The sequence below is a fragment of the Lagenorhynchus albirostris genome, chromosome 2, assembly GCF_949774975.1.
Source record: "Lagenorhynchus albirostris chromosome 2, mLagAlb1.1, whole genome shotgun sequence".
Taxonomy (NCBI): domain Eukaryota; kingdom Metazoa; phylum Chordata; class Mammalia; order Artiodactyla; family Delphinidae; genus Lagenorhynchus; species Lagenorhynchus albirostris.
In genome coordinates this window covers 64,121,509-64,136,072 of record NC_083096.1, presented here as the reverse complement: position 1 = coordinate 64,136,072, position 14,564 = coordinate 64,121,509, and positions in this window count along the sequence as shown.

Below are 14,564 nucleotides of genomic sequence, written 5' to 3'. Positions count from 1 at the left end.
CCCAACGCCTGGGTTGCTCACAGTTTCATGATGTGGGCTCTCTGCTGTTAGTTCACTCCTGCCTGCATCCCATAACTTCTGTGCTCTCGGTCGCCTGCTGGGAGGTTCCAACTGCTGGATTCCTCACCTTTCTTATTCTTTGGGCCCTCTGTTTTTAGGCTACTCCTGCCTGCCTCACTCCCATTCCCTTTGTGATATGTGTCCTCTGATTTGAGGCCACCTGTGCTGGGTTCCGCACCTTTCGATGATGTGGCCCCACTGGAGGGAAGACAGTCCTGACTGGTTCCCATCCCCTTGCTGATGTGGGCCCTCAGGTGAGAGTCTGATCCTGGCTGGGTTCCTCACCCTTCTGTGAGGTGGGCCCTCTGCTGTGAGGTCAATCATGCCTGTCTGGCACACGTCACCTTGGCGACGTGGGCCCTCTGGTGGCAGTTGGAGTGTGCTGGGATCCTCCTCCCCTCGGTGATGAGGGCCCTCTTGCCTTAGGCCATAACTGCTGGGCTCCCCACATTTTCTGATGTGCGCCAAGTGAGTGAGGACACTCTTGCCAGGTTCCCATCCCCATGGGGATATGGGCCTTCTGCTCTGAGGTCAAAACGGCTGGCTTGCTCACAGTACCATGATGTGGGCCCTCTGCTGTGAGTTCACTCCGGCAAGGATCCCTTATCATCGGTGCTCTGAGCCGCCTGCTGGGAGGTTCCAACTGCTGGATTCCTCAACTTTTTTATTCTATGTGCCCTCTGTTGTGAGGCTCCTCCTGCCTGCCTCACTGCCAGCCCCTTGGTGATGACTGTCCTATGGCTTGTGGCCACATGTGCTGCGTTCCTCACCTTTCGATGGTGTGGCCCCACTCGTGTGAGGACACTCCTGCCTGGTTCCCATCCCCTTGGTGAGGTGGGCCCTCTGGCGAGAGTCTAATCCTGGCTGGGTTCCTCAACGTTCTGTGAGGTAGGCCCTCTGCTGTGAGGTCACTCCTGCCTGGCTGGCCCACGTCACCTTGGAGACGTGAGCCCTCTGGTGGCAGTTGGAGCATGCAGGGTGCCTCCTCCTCTCGGTGATGACGGCCCTCTGGCGTCAGGCCCTAAATGGTGGGCTCCCCACATTTTCCGATGTGCGCCCAGTGGTGCGAGGACACTCCAGCCAGGTTCCCATTCCCATGGGGATGCGGGCCTTCTGCGCTGAGGTCCCAACGCCTGGGTTTCTCACTGTTTTATGATGTGGGCCCTCTGCTGTGAGTTCACTGCGGCCTGGATCCCATAGCCTCGGTGTTCTGAGCCGCCTGCTGGAAGGTCTAAATGCTGGGATCCTCACGTTTTTTATATTATGTGCCCTGTGTTGTGAGGCTACTCCTGCCTGCCTCACTCCAAGGCCCTTGGTGATGTGGGTTCTCTGGTTTGAGGACACATGTGCTGGGTTCCTCACCTTAAGATGATGAGGCCCCACTGGTGTGAGGATAATCCTGACTGGTTCCCATCCCCTTTGTGATGTGGGTCTTCTGGTGAGAGTCTGATCCTGGCTGGGTTCCTCACCCATCTGTGAGGTGGGCCCTCTATATCAGGTAACTCTTGCCTGGCTTGCTCACCTCGCCTTGTTGACATGAGCCCTCTGGTGGCACTTGGACCCTGCTGGGAGCCCCTTCACCTCTGTGATGAGGGCCCTCTGACGTCAGGCCCTAACTGCTGGGCTCCCCAACTTTTCTTAGTGAGCCCAGTGATGCTCGGGCACTCCTCTTAGGTTCCCATCTCCATGGGGATGTGGGCCTTCTGCTCTGAGGTCCCAACGGCTGGGTTGATCACAATTTCATGATGTGGGCTCTCTGGTGTTAGTTCACTGTGGCCTGGATCCCATAGCCTGTGTGCTCTTGGCCGCCTGCTGGGAGGTTCCAACTGCTGGATTCCTCACCTTTTTTATTCTTTGGGCCCTCTGTTTTTAGGCTACTCCTACCTGCCTCACTCCCATCCCCTTTGTGATGTATGTCCTCTGATATGAGGCCGCATGAGCTGGGTTCCTCACCTTTCGATGATGTAGCCCCACTGGTGGGAGGACAGTCCTGACTGGTTCCCATCCCCTTGGTGTTGTGAGCCCTCTGGCGAGAGTCTCATCCTGCCTCGGTTCCTCACCCTTCTGTGAGATAGGCCCTCTGCTGTGAAGTCACTACTGCCTGGCTGGCGCATGCCACCTTGTAGACGTGGGCCCTCTGTTGGCAGTTGGAACCTGCTGGCAGTCTCCTCCCCTCAGTTATGAGGGCCCCCTGGCGTCAGGCCCTAACTGCTGGGCTCCTAACATTTTCTGATATGTGCTAAGTGGTGCGAGGCCACTCCTGCCAGGTTCCCATCCCAATGGGGATGTGGGCCTTCTGTTCTGAGGTCCCAACGGCTGGGCTGCTCGCAGGTTCATGATGTGGGCCCTCTGCTGTGAGTTCACTGCGGCCTGGATCCCATAGCCTCGGTGCTCTGGGCCACTTGCTGGGAGGTTCCAACTGCTGGATTCCTCAACTTTTATATTCTATGGACCCTGTGTTGTGAGGCCGGTCCTGCCAGCCTAATTCTGAACCCCTTGGTGATGTGGTTCCTCTGGTTTGAGGCTACATGTGCTGGGATCCTCACCTTTCGATGATGTTGTCCCACTGGTGTGGGGACACTCCTGCCTGGTTCCCATCCCCTTGGTGATGTGGGCCCTCTGGTGCGAGTCTGATCCTGACTGGGTTCGTCACACTTCTCTGAGGTGGGCCCTCTGCTGTGAGGTCATTCGTGCCTGGTTGGCACACATCGCCTTGGCGACGTCAGCCCTCTGGTGGCAGTTGGAGCCTGCTGGGAGCCTCCTTCCCTTGGTGATGAGGGTCCTCTGACGTCAGGCCCTAACTGCTGGTCTCCCAAAATTTTCTGATACGTTCTCAGTGGTGCGAGGACACTCCTACCAGATTTCCATCCCCATGGGGATGTGGGCCTCCTGCTCTGAGGTCCCAATGGCTGGGTTGCTCAGTTTCATGACATGGGCCCTCTTCTGTGAGTTCACTGTGGCCTGGATCCCATAGCCTCGGTGCTCTGGGCTGCCTGCTGGGAGGTTCCAACGGCTGAATTCCTCACTTTTTTATTCTATGGGCCCAGTGTTGTGAGGCTACTCCTGCCTGCCTCACTCCGAGGCCCTTGGTGATGTGGGTCCTCTGGTTTGAGGACACATGTGCTGAGTACCTCACCTTTCGATGATGTGGCCCCACTGGTGTGAAGACACTCCTGCCTGGTTCTCATCCCCTTGGTGATGTGGGCCCTCTGGTGAGAGTCTGATGTTGGCTGGGTTTCTCACCCTTCTGTGACGTGGGACCTCTGTTGTGAGGTAACTCCTGCCTGGCTTGCTCACGTTGCCTTGGCAACGTGAGGCCTCAGGTGGCAGTTGGAGCCTGCTGGGAATCTCCTCCCCTCAGTTATGAGAGCTCTGGATAAAACACATATGCACTTTTTTGCCAAGTGCATTATTTTCCAAGTTCTGTCTCTTTTCCTATGCTTTAAGAGTGACTCCCGTGTACCTTCTGAAATCGGTTTCCTGCAATTCTGCCCCGCTTTCAAGTCCTCTTGGCAGCCTTACTTCAATATATTTTTGGACCATAGCTGTCATTTATAACTCTGCAGGTTTGTGAATGACAGTGTCCCTGAGCTCCTTTCTTCAACTCGCTTTCTTGTGAGCTCTCCGCAATACCGCAGGATTGCTTCAGGCCCTAGTGTGGTTCCGGCATGGCACGCTGAGCCTTTGGTTAATTCCTCTTCCTGGTGGGAAATGAGAGTCAAATTTGCCCGTCCAGACACCTCCAGCTAGTCTCTCATTGGTTCTCCCTATTCCTGTTCATTTTCCGCAGAAATTGCAAACTGGGCCAACCAGGAGGTTAAAGGCACTGACTCTCCAAGTGGGGAGAGTGTTAGTAAAGCGTCTTGAATGTTGCACCCGAGTACCAGGGGACGAAAACTGAGACACATTTGAACACGTTTCCCGAACACACGGTGGATCATACTCTGGGTTCCACATGCATGTTTTAGCTGAAGGAAGAATCCCTTAAACCTGGAGAGTTGAGACCCATGGAATGGGTACCATGCAATATGACTTCAAAGGGTCTGCATTTGCTCACCGAACCTCACCAATCCTATCACTGCTGCGTTTATGCCGCTGTACACACACTTGATTCACTTTCGGAGACATATAAATCCATAGGTTTTAAGATTCTTACTAGTCAGGTATATTCTTAGGCGTTTAATATGGGGTGTTGAGTCCACTTCGTTGAGCAAGGAGTAGCTCTTGTCTATTACATATTTGGCTTATGGAACGGTATCTGTGCTAATTTCAATCTCTGGTTTTATGCAAAACCCCAACTCACCTTTCCCCTTAAGCAAGCATAAGTTGGTTTTTTACATTTGAGACCCTGTTCTGTTTTGTAATTCAGTTCCTGTGTAGCCAAGTTTACATTCCGTGTAGTAGTGATATCTTATGATGTTTCTTTTTCTCTGTGACTTATTTCACTTAGAATCATCGTACCTCAATCCACTCATTATGCTGCTACGGGTCTGATGACATAGATTTCATTGCTGAGTGATATTGCATTGTACGTAAGTACCACAACTTCTTTATCCATTTTTCGCTTTCTGTGATATTGAACTTGTACCGTAAACGAGGTTCCTGTAAACAGAGCCGTCTGAAACTTTGGGGTGGCTGTGTCTTTTTGATTTTAATTTCCCTAAGCTATAGGACCATAAGTGGAAGTGCCCTAGGCTCTGTTGCTTTGTTTTTTACATGTTTCAGGAAACACCATACACTTCTCCAGAGTGGCTGTTGGCAATTTACATCCCGCCCATCAGCATAACAAGGCTCCCAGGTCTCCATGGCCTGTCCTGCCTTTCTGGATTTTACACTTTTTTCAGATGGCCCTTTTGACCGGGGGGCAGTGAGACTTCATTGTAGTGCAGATTTCCTTTGCAAGCTTGCTTGGTTGGCCAAAAAGGGCGTATGCGTTGTTTCCTGAATATATTCAGGGAAAAACGCATACGCCCTTTTTGGCCAAGTGCATCACTGTGGACGTTCTGCCTCTTTTCCTATGCTTTACATGCAACTCCAGTTTACCTCCTGAAATCGGTTTCCTGCAATTCTGCCCCGCTTTCAAGTCCTCTTGGCAGCCTTACTTCAATATATTTTTGGACGATAGCTGTCATTTATAACTCTGCAGGTTTGTGAATGAGAGTGTCCCTGAGCTCCTTTCTTCAACTCGCTTTCTTGTGAGCTGGCCGCAAACCCGCAAGACTGCTTCAGACCCTAATCTGCTTCTGGCAGGGCACGCTGAGCCTTTGGTTAATTCCTCTTCCTGGTGGGAAATGAGTGTTAAATACGTCCGTCCAGACACCTACCTCACTCTCAACCCCTTGGTGATGTGGGTCCTCTGGTTTGTGGCCACCTTTGCTGGGTTCCTCACCTTTCGATGATGTGGCCCCACTAGTGTGAGGACACTCCTGCCTGGTTCTCATCCACGTGGTTATGTGGACCCCCTGGTGAGAGTCTGTTCCTGGCTGTGTTCCTCACCCTTCTGTGAGGGAGACCCTCTGCTGATAGGTCACTCCTGCATGGCTGGCACACATTGCCTTGGTGAAGTCAGCCGTGTGGTGGCAGTTGGAGCATGCTGGGAATCTCCCCCCACCGGTGATGAGGGCCCTCTTGCGTCAGGCCCTAACTGCTGGGCTCACCAACTTTTCTTAGTGAGCCCAATGATGCTTGGGCACTCCTCTTAGGATCCCATCTCCATGGGGATGTGCGCCTTCTGCTCTGAGGTTCCAACGGCTGGGTGGTTCACATTTTCATGATGTGGGCTCTCTGGTGTTAGTACACAGAGGCCTGGATCCCATAGCCTCTGTGCTCTTGGCCGCCTGCTGGGAGGTTCCAACTGCTGGATTCCTCACTTTTTTAATTTTTTGGGCCCTCTGTTGTGAGGATCCTCCTGCCTGCCTCACTCCCAGCCCCTTCGTGATGCGTGTCGTCTGGTTTGAGGCCACATGTGCTGGGTTCCTCACCTTTCGATGATGTGGGACCAATGGTCTTAGGAGACTCCTGCCTGGTTCACATCCCCTTGGTGATGTGGGCCCTCTGTTGAGAGTCTGATCCTGGCTGGGTTCCTCACCCATCTGTGAGGTGGGCCGTCTGCGGTGAGGTCACTCCTGCCTGGCTTGCTCACCTCGCCTTGTGGACATGAGCCCTCTGGTGGCACTTGGAGCCTGCTGGGAGCCTCCTCCCCTCGGTGATGAGGGCCCTCTGGCGTCAGGCCCTAACTGCTGGGCTCCCCACATTTTGTGATGTGCGCCCAGTGGTGCGAGGACACTCCAGCCGGGTTCACATCCCCATTGGGATGTGGGCCTTCTGCTCTGAGGTCCCAACGCCTGGGTTGCTCACAGTTTCATGATGTGGGCTCTCTGCTGTTAGTTCACTCCTGCCTGCATCCCATAACTTCTGTGCTCTCGGTCGCCTGCTGGGAGGTTCCAACTGCTGGATTCCTCACCTTTCTTATTCTTTGGGCCCTCTGTTTTTAGGCTACTCCTGCCTGCCTCACTCCCATTCCCTTTGTGATATGTGTCCTCTGATTTGAGGCCACCTGTGCTGGGTTCCGCACCTTTCGATGATGTGGCCCCACTGGAGGGAAGACAGTCCTGACTGGTTCCCATCCCCTTGCTGATGTGGGCCCTCAGGTGAGAGTCTGATCCTGGCTGGGTTCCTCACCCTTCTGTGAGGTGGGCCCTCTGCTGTGAGGTCAATCATGCCTGTCTGGCACACGTCACCTTGGCGACGTGGGCCCTCTGGTGGCAGTTGGAGTGTGCTGGGATCCTCCTCCCCTCGGTGATGAGGGCCCTCTTGCCTTAGGCCATAACTGCTGGGCTCCCCACATTTTCTGATGTGCGCCAAGTGAGTGAGGACACTCTTGCCAGGTTCCCATCCCCATGGGGATATGGGCCTTCTGCTCTGAGGTCAAAACGGCTGGCTTGCTCACAGTACCATGATGTGGGCCCTCTGCTGTGAGTTCACTCCGGCAAGGATCCCTTATCATCGGTGCTCTGAGCCGCCTGCTGGGAGGTTCCAACTGCTGGATTCCTCAACTTTTTTATTCTATGTGCCCTCTGTTGTGAGGCTCCTCCTGCCTGCCTCACTGCCAGCCCCTTGGTGATGACTGTCCTATGGCTTGTGGCCACATGTGCTGCGTTCCTCACCTTTCGATGGTGTGGCCCCACTCGTGTGAGGACACTCCTGCCTGGTTCCCATCCCCTTGGTGAGGTGGGCCCTCTGGCGAGAGTCTAATCCTGGCTGGGTTCCTCAACGTTCTGTGAGGTAGGCCCTCTGCTGTGAGGTCACTCCTGCCTGGCTGGCCCACGTCACCTTGGAGACGTGAGCCCTCTGGTGGCAGTTGGAGCATGCAGGGTGCCTCCTCCTCTCGGTGATGACGGCCCTCTGGCGTCAGGCCCTAAATGGTGGGCTCCCCACATTTTCCGATGTGCGCCCAGTGGTGCGAGGACACTCCAGCCAGGTTCCCATTCCCATGGGGATGCGGGCCTTCTGCGCTGAGGTCCCAACGCCTGGGTTTCTCACTGTTTTATGATGTGGGCCCTCTGCTGTGAGTTCACTGCGGCCTGGATCCCATAGCCTCGGTGTTCTGAGCCGCCTGCTGGAAGGTCTAAATGCTGGGATCCTCACGTTTTTTATATTATGTGCCCTGTGTTGTGAGGCTACTCCTGCCTGCCTCACTCCAAGGCCCTTGGTGATGTGGGTTCTCTGGTTTGAGGACACATGTGCTGGGTTCCTCACCTTAAGATGATGAGGCCCCACTGGTGTGAGGATAATCCTGACTGGTTCCCATCCCCTTTGTGATGTGGGTCTTCTGGTGAGAGTCTGATCCTGGCTGGGTTCCTCACCCATCTGTGAGGTGGGCCCTCTATATCAGGTAACTCTTGCCTGGCTTGCTCACCTCGCCTTGTTGACATGAGCCCTCTGGTGGCACTTGGACCCTGCTGGGAGCCCCTTCACCTCTGTGATGAGGGCCCTCTGACGTCAGGCCCTAACTGCTGGGCTCCCCAACTTTTCTTAGTGAGCCCAGTGATGCTCGGGCACTCCTCTTAGGTTCCCATCTCCATGGGGATGTGGGCCTTCTGCTCTGAGGTCCCAACGGCTGGGTTGATCACAATTTCATGATGTGGGCTCTCTGGTGTTAGTTCACTGTGGCCTGGATCCCATAGCCTGTGTGCTCTTGGCCGCCTGCTGGGAGGTTCCAACTGCTGGATTCCTCACCTTTTTTATTCTTTGGGCCCTCTGTTTTTAGGCTACTCCTACCTGCCTCACTCCCATCCCCTTTGTGATGTATGTCCTCTGATATGAGGCCGCATGAGCTGGGTTCCTCACCTTTCGATGATGTAGCCCCACTGGTGGGAGGACAGTCCTGACTGGTTCCCATCCCCTTGGTGTTGTGAGCCCTCTGGCGAGAGTCTCATCCTGCCTCGGTTCCTCACCCTTCTGTGAGATAGGCCCTCTGCTGTGAAGTCACTACTGCCTGGCTGGCGCATGCCACCTTGTAGACGTGGGCCCTCTGTTGGCAGTTGGAACCTGCTGGCAGTCTCCTCCCCTCAGTTATGAGGGCCCCCTGGCGTCAGGCCCTAACTGCTGGGCTCCTAACATTTTCTGATATGTGCTAAGTGGTGCGAGGCCACTCCTGCCAGGTTCCCATCCCAATGGGGATGTGGGCCTTCTGTTCTGAGGTCCCAACGGCTGGGCTGCTCGCAGGTTCATGATGTGGGCCCTCTGCTGTGAGTTCACTGCGGCCTGGATCCCATAGCCTCGGTGCTCTGGGCCACTTGCTGGGAGGTTCCAACTGCTGGATTCCTCAACTTTTATATTCTATGGACCCTGTGTTGTGAGGCCGGTCCTGCCAGCCTAATTCTGAACCCCTTGGTGATGTGGTTCCTCTGGTTTGAGGCTACATGTGCTGGGATCCTCACCTTTCGATGATGTTGTCCCACTGGTGTGGGGACACTCCTGCCTGGTTCCCATCCCCTTGGTGATGTGGGCCCTCTGGTGCGAGTCTGATCCTGACTGGGTTCGTCACACTTCTCTGAGGTGGGCCCTCTGCTGTGAGGTCATTCGTGCCTGGTTGGCACACATCGCCTTGGCGACGTCAGCCCTCTGGTGGCAGTTGGAGCCTGCTGGGAGCCTCCTTCCCTTGGTGATGAGGGTCCTCTGACGTCAGGCCCTAACTGCTGGTCTCCCAAAATTTTCTGATACGTTCTCAGTGGTGCGAGGACACTCCTACCAGATTTCCATCCCCATGGGGATGTGGGCCTCCTGCTCTGAGGTCCCAATGGCTGGGTTGCTCAGTTTCATGACATGGGCCCTCTTCTGTGAGTTCACTGTGGCCTGGATCCCATAGCCTCGGTGCTCTGGGCTGCCTGCTGGGAGGTTCCAACGGCTGAATTCCTCACTTTTTTATTCTATGGGCCCAGTGTTGTGAGGCTACTCCTGCCTGCCTCACTCCGAGGCCCTTGGTGATGTGGGTCCTCTGGTTTGAGGACACATGTGCTGAGTACCTCACCTTTCGATGATGTGGCCCCACTGGTGTGAAGACACTCCTGCCTGGTTCTCATCCCCTTGGTGATGTGGGCCCTCTGGTGAGAGTCTGATGTTGGCTGGGTTTCTCACCCTTCTGTGACGTGGGACCTCTGTTGTGAGGTAACTCCTGCCTGGCTTGCTCACGTTGCCTTGGCAACGTGAGGCCTCAGGTGGCAGTTGGAGCCTGCTGGGAATCTCCTCCCCTCAGTTATGAGAGCTCTGGATAAAACACATATGCACTTTTTTGCCAAGTGCATTATTTTCCAAGTTCTGTCTCTTTTCCTATGCTTTAAGAGTGACTCCCGTGTACCTTCTGAAATCGGTTTCCTGCAATTCTGCCCCGCTTTCAAGTCCTCTTGGCAGCCTTACTTCAATATATTTTTGGACCATAGCTGTCATTTATAACTCTGCAGGTTTGTGAATGACAGTGTCCCTGAGCTCCTTTCTTCAACTCGCTTTCTTGTGAGCTCTCCGCAATACCGCAGGATTGCTTCAGGCCCTAGTGTGGTTCCGGCATGGCACGCTGAGCCTTTGGTTAATTCCTCTTCCTGGTGGGAAATGAGAGTCAAATTTGCCCGTCCAGACACCTCCAGCTAGTCTCTCATTGGTTCTCCCTATTCCTGTTCATTTTCCGCAGAAATTGCAAACTGGGCCAACCAGGAGGTTAAAGGCACTGACTCTCCAAGTGGGGAGAGTGTTAGTAAAGCGTCTTGAATGTTGCACCCGAGTACCAGGGGACGAAAACTGAGACACATTTGAACACGTTTCCCGAACACACGGTGGATCATACTCTGGGTTCCACATGCATGTTTTAGCTGAAGGAAGAATCCCTTAAACCTGGAGAGTTGAGACCCATGGAATGGGTACCATGCAATATGACTTCAAAGGGTCTGCATTTGCTCACCGAACCTCACCAATCCTATCACTGCTGCGTTTATGCCGCTGTACACACACTTGATTCACTTTCGGAGACATATAAATCCATAGGTTTTAAGATTCTTACTAGTCAGGTATATTCTTAGGCGTTTAATATGGGGTGTTGAGTCCACTTCGTTGAGCAAGGAGTAGCTCTTGTCTATTACATATTTGGCTTATGGAACGGTATCTGTGCTAATTTCAATCTCTGGTTTTATGCAAAACCCCAACTCACCTTTCCCCTTAAGCAAGCATAAGTTGGTTTTTTACATTTGAGACCCTGTTCTGTTTTGTAATTCAGTTCCTGTGTAGCCAAGTTTACATTCCGTGTAGTAGTGATATCTTATGATGTTTCTTTTTCTCTGTGACTTATTTCACTTAGAATCATCGTACCTCAATCCACTCATTATGCTGCTACGGGTCTGATGACATAGATTTCATTGCTGAGTGATATTGCATTGTACGTAAGTACCACAACTTCTTTATCCATTTTTCGCTTTCTGTGATATTGAACTTGTACCGTAAACGAGGTTCCTGTAAACAGAGCCGTCTGAAACTTTGGGGTGGCTGTGTCTTTTTGATTTTAATTTCCCTAAGCTATAGGACCATAAGTGGAAGTGCCCTAGGCTCTGTTGCTTTGTTTTTTACATGTTTCAGGAAACACCATACACTTCTCCAGAGTGGCTGTTGGCAATTTACATCCCGCCCATCAGCATAACAAGGCTCCCAGGTCTCCATGGCCTGTCCTGCCTTTCTGGATTTTACACTTTTTTCAGATGGCCCTTTTGACCGGGGGGCAGTGAGACTTCATTGTAGTGCAGATTTCCTTTGCAAGCTTGCTTGGTTGGCCAAAAAGGGCGTATGCGTTGTTTCCTGAATATATTCAGGGAAAAACGCATACGCCCTTTTTGGCCAAGTGCATCACTGTGGACGTTCTGCCTCTTTTCCTATGCTTTACATGCAACTCCAGTTTACCTCCTGAAATCGGTTTCCTGCAATTCTGCCCCGCTTTCAAGTCCTCTTGGCAGCCTTACTTCAATATATTTTTGGACGATAGCTGTCATTTATAACTCTGCAGGTTTGTGAATGAGAGTGTCCCTGAGCTCCTTTCTTCAACTCGCTTTCTTGTGAGCTGGCCGCAAACCCGCAAGACTGCTTCAGACCCTAATCTGCTTCTGGCAGGGCACGCTGAGCCTTTGGTTAATTCCTCTTCCTGGTGGGAAATGAGTGTTAAATACGTCCGTCCAGACACCTACCTCACTCTCAACCCCTTGGTGATGTGGGTCCTCTGGTTTGTGGCCACCTTTGCTGGGTTCCTCACCTTTCGATGATGTGGCCCCACTAGTGTGAGGACACTCCTGCCTGGTTCTCATCCACGTGGTTATGTGGACCCCCTGGTGAGAGTCTGTTCCTGGCTGTGTTCCTCACCCTTCTGTGAGGGAGACCCTCTGCTGATAGGTCACTCCTGCATGGCTGGCACACATTGCCTTGGTGAAGTCAGCCGTGTGGTGGCAGTTGGAGCATGCTGGGAATCTCCCCCCACCGGTGATGAGGGCCCTCTTGCGTCAGGCCCTAACTGCTGGGCTCACCAACTTTTCTTAGTGAGCCCAATGATGCTTGGGCACTCCTCTTAGGATCCCATCTCCATGGGGATGTGCGCCTTCTGCTCTGAGGTTCCAACGGCTGGGTGGTTCACATTTTCATGATGTGGGCTCTCTGGTGTTAGTACACAGAGGCCTGGATCCCATAGCCTCTGTGCTCTTGGCCGCCTGCTGGGAGGTTCCAACTGCTGGATTCCTCACTTTTTTAATTTTTTGGGCCCTCTGTTGTGAGGATCCTCCTGCCTGCCTCACTCCCAGCCCCTTCGTGATGCGTGTCGTCTGGTTTGAGGCCACATGTGCTGGGTTCCTCACCTTTCGATGATGTGGGACCAATGGTCTTAGGAGACTCCTGCCTGGTTCACATCCCCTTGGTGATGTGGGCCCTCTGTTGAGAGTCTGATCCTGGCTGGGTTCCTCACCCATCTGTGAGGTGGGCCGTCTGCGGTGAGGTCACTCCTGCCTGGCTTGCTCACCTCGCCTTGTGGACATGAGCCCTCTGGTGGCACTTGGAGCCTGCTGGGAGCCTCCTCCCCTCGGTGATGAGGGCCCTCTGGCGTCAGGCCCTAACTGCTGGGCTCCCCACATTTTGTGATGTGCGCCCAGTGGTGCGAGGACACTCCAGCCGGGTTCACATCCCCATTGGGATGTGGGCCTTCTGCTCTGAGGTCCCAACGCCTGGGTTGCTCACAGTTTCATGATGTGGGCTCTCTGCTGTTAGTTCACTCCTGCCTGCATCCCATAACTTCTGTGCTCTCGGTCGCCTGCTGGGAGGTTCCAACTGCTGGATTCCTCACCTTTCTTATTCTTTGGGCCCTCTGTTTTTAGGCTACTCCTGCCTGCCTCACTCCCATTCCCTTTGTGATATGTGTCCTCTGATTTGAGGCCACCTGTGCTGGGTTCCGCACCTTTCGATGATGTGGCCCCACTGGAGGGAAGACAGTCCTGACTGGTTCCCATCCCCTTGCTGATGTGGGCCCTCAGGTGAGAGTCTGATCCTGGCTGGGTTCCTCACCCTTCTGTGAGGTGGGCCCTCTGCTGTGAGGTCAATCATGCCTGTCTGGCACACGTCACCTTGGCGACGTGGGCCCTCTGGTGGCAGTTGGAGTGTGCTGGGATCCTCCTCCCCTCGGTGATGAGGGCCCTCTTGCCTTAGGCCATAACTGCTGGGCTCCCCACATTTTCTGATGTGCGCCAAGTGAGTGAGGACACTCTTGCCAGGTTCCCATCCCCATGGGGATATGGGCCTTCTGCTCTGAGGTCAAAACGGCTGGCTTGCTCACAGTACCATGATGTGGGCCCTCTGCTGTGAGTTCACTCCGGCAAGGATCCCTTATCATCGGTGCTCTGAGCCGCCTGCTGGGAGGTTCCAACTGCTGGATTCCTCAACTTTTTTATTCTATGTGCCCTCTGTTGTGAGGCTCCTCCTGCCTGCCTCACTGCCAGCCCCTTGGTGATGACTGTCCTATGGCTTGTGGCCACATGTGCTGCGTTCCTCACCTTTCGATGGTGTGGCCCCACTCGTGTGAGGACACTCCTGCCTGGTTCCCATCCCCTTGGTGAGGTGGGCCCTCTGGCGAGAGTCTAATCCTGGCTGGGTTCCTCAACGTTCTGTGAGGTAGGCCCTCTGCTGTGAGGTCACTCCTGCCTGGCTGGCCCACGTCACCTTGGAGACGTGAGCCCTCTGGTGGCAGTTGGAGCATGCAGGGTGCCTCCTCCTCTCGGTGATGACGGCCCTCTGGCGTCAGGCCCTAAATGGTGGGCTCCCCACATTTTCCGATGTGCGCCCAGTGGTGCGAGGACACTCCAGCCAGGTTCCCATTCCCATGGGGATGCGGGCCTTCTGCGCTGAGGTCCCAACGCCTGGGTTTCTCACTGTTTTATGATGTGGGCCCTCTGCTGTGAGTTCACTGCGGCCTGGATCCCATAGCCTCGGTGTTCTGAGCCGCCTGCTGGAAGGTCTAAATGCTGGGATCCTCACGTTTTTTATATTATGTGCCCTGTGTTGTGAGGCTACTCCTGCCTGCCTCACTCCAAGGCCCTTGGTGATGTGGGTTCTCTGGTTTGAGGACACATGTGCTGGGTTCCTCACCTTAAGATGATGAGGCCCCACTGGTGTGAGGATAATCCTGACTGGTTCCCATCCCCTTTGTGATGTGGGTCTTCTGGTGAGAGTCTGATCCTGGCTGGGTTCCTCACCCATCTGTGAGGTGGGCCCTCTATATCAGGTAACTCTTGCCTGGCTTGCTCACCTCGCCTTGTTGACATGAGCCCTCTGGTGGCACTTGGACCCTGCTGGGAGCCCCTTCACCTCTGTGATGAGGGCCCTCTGACGTCAGGCCCTAACTGCTGGGCTCCCCAACTTTTCTTAGTGAGCCCAGTGATGCTCGGGCACTCCTCTTAGGTTCCCATCTCCATGGGGATGTGGGCCTTCTGCTCTGA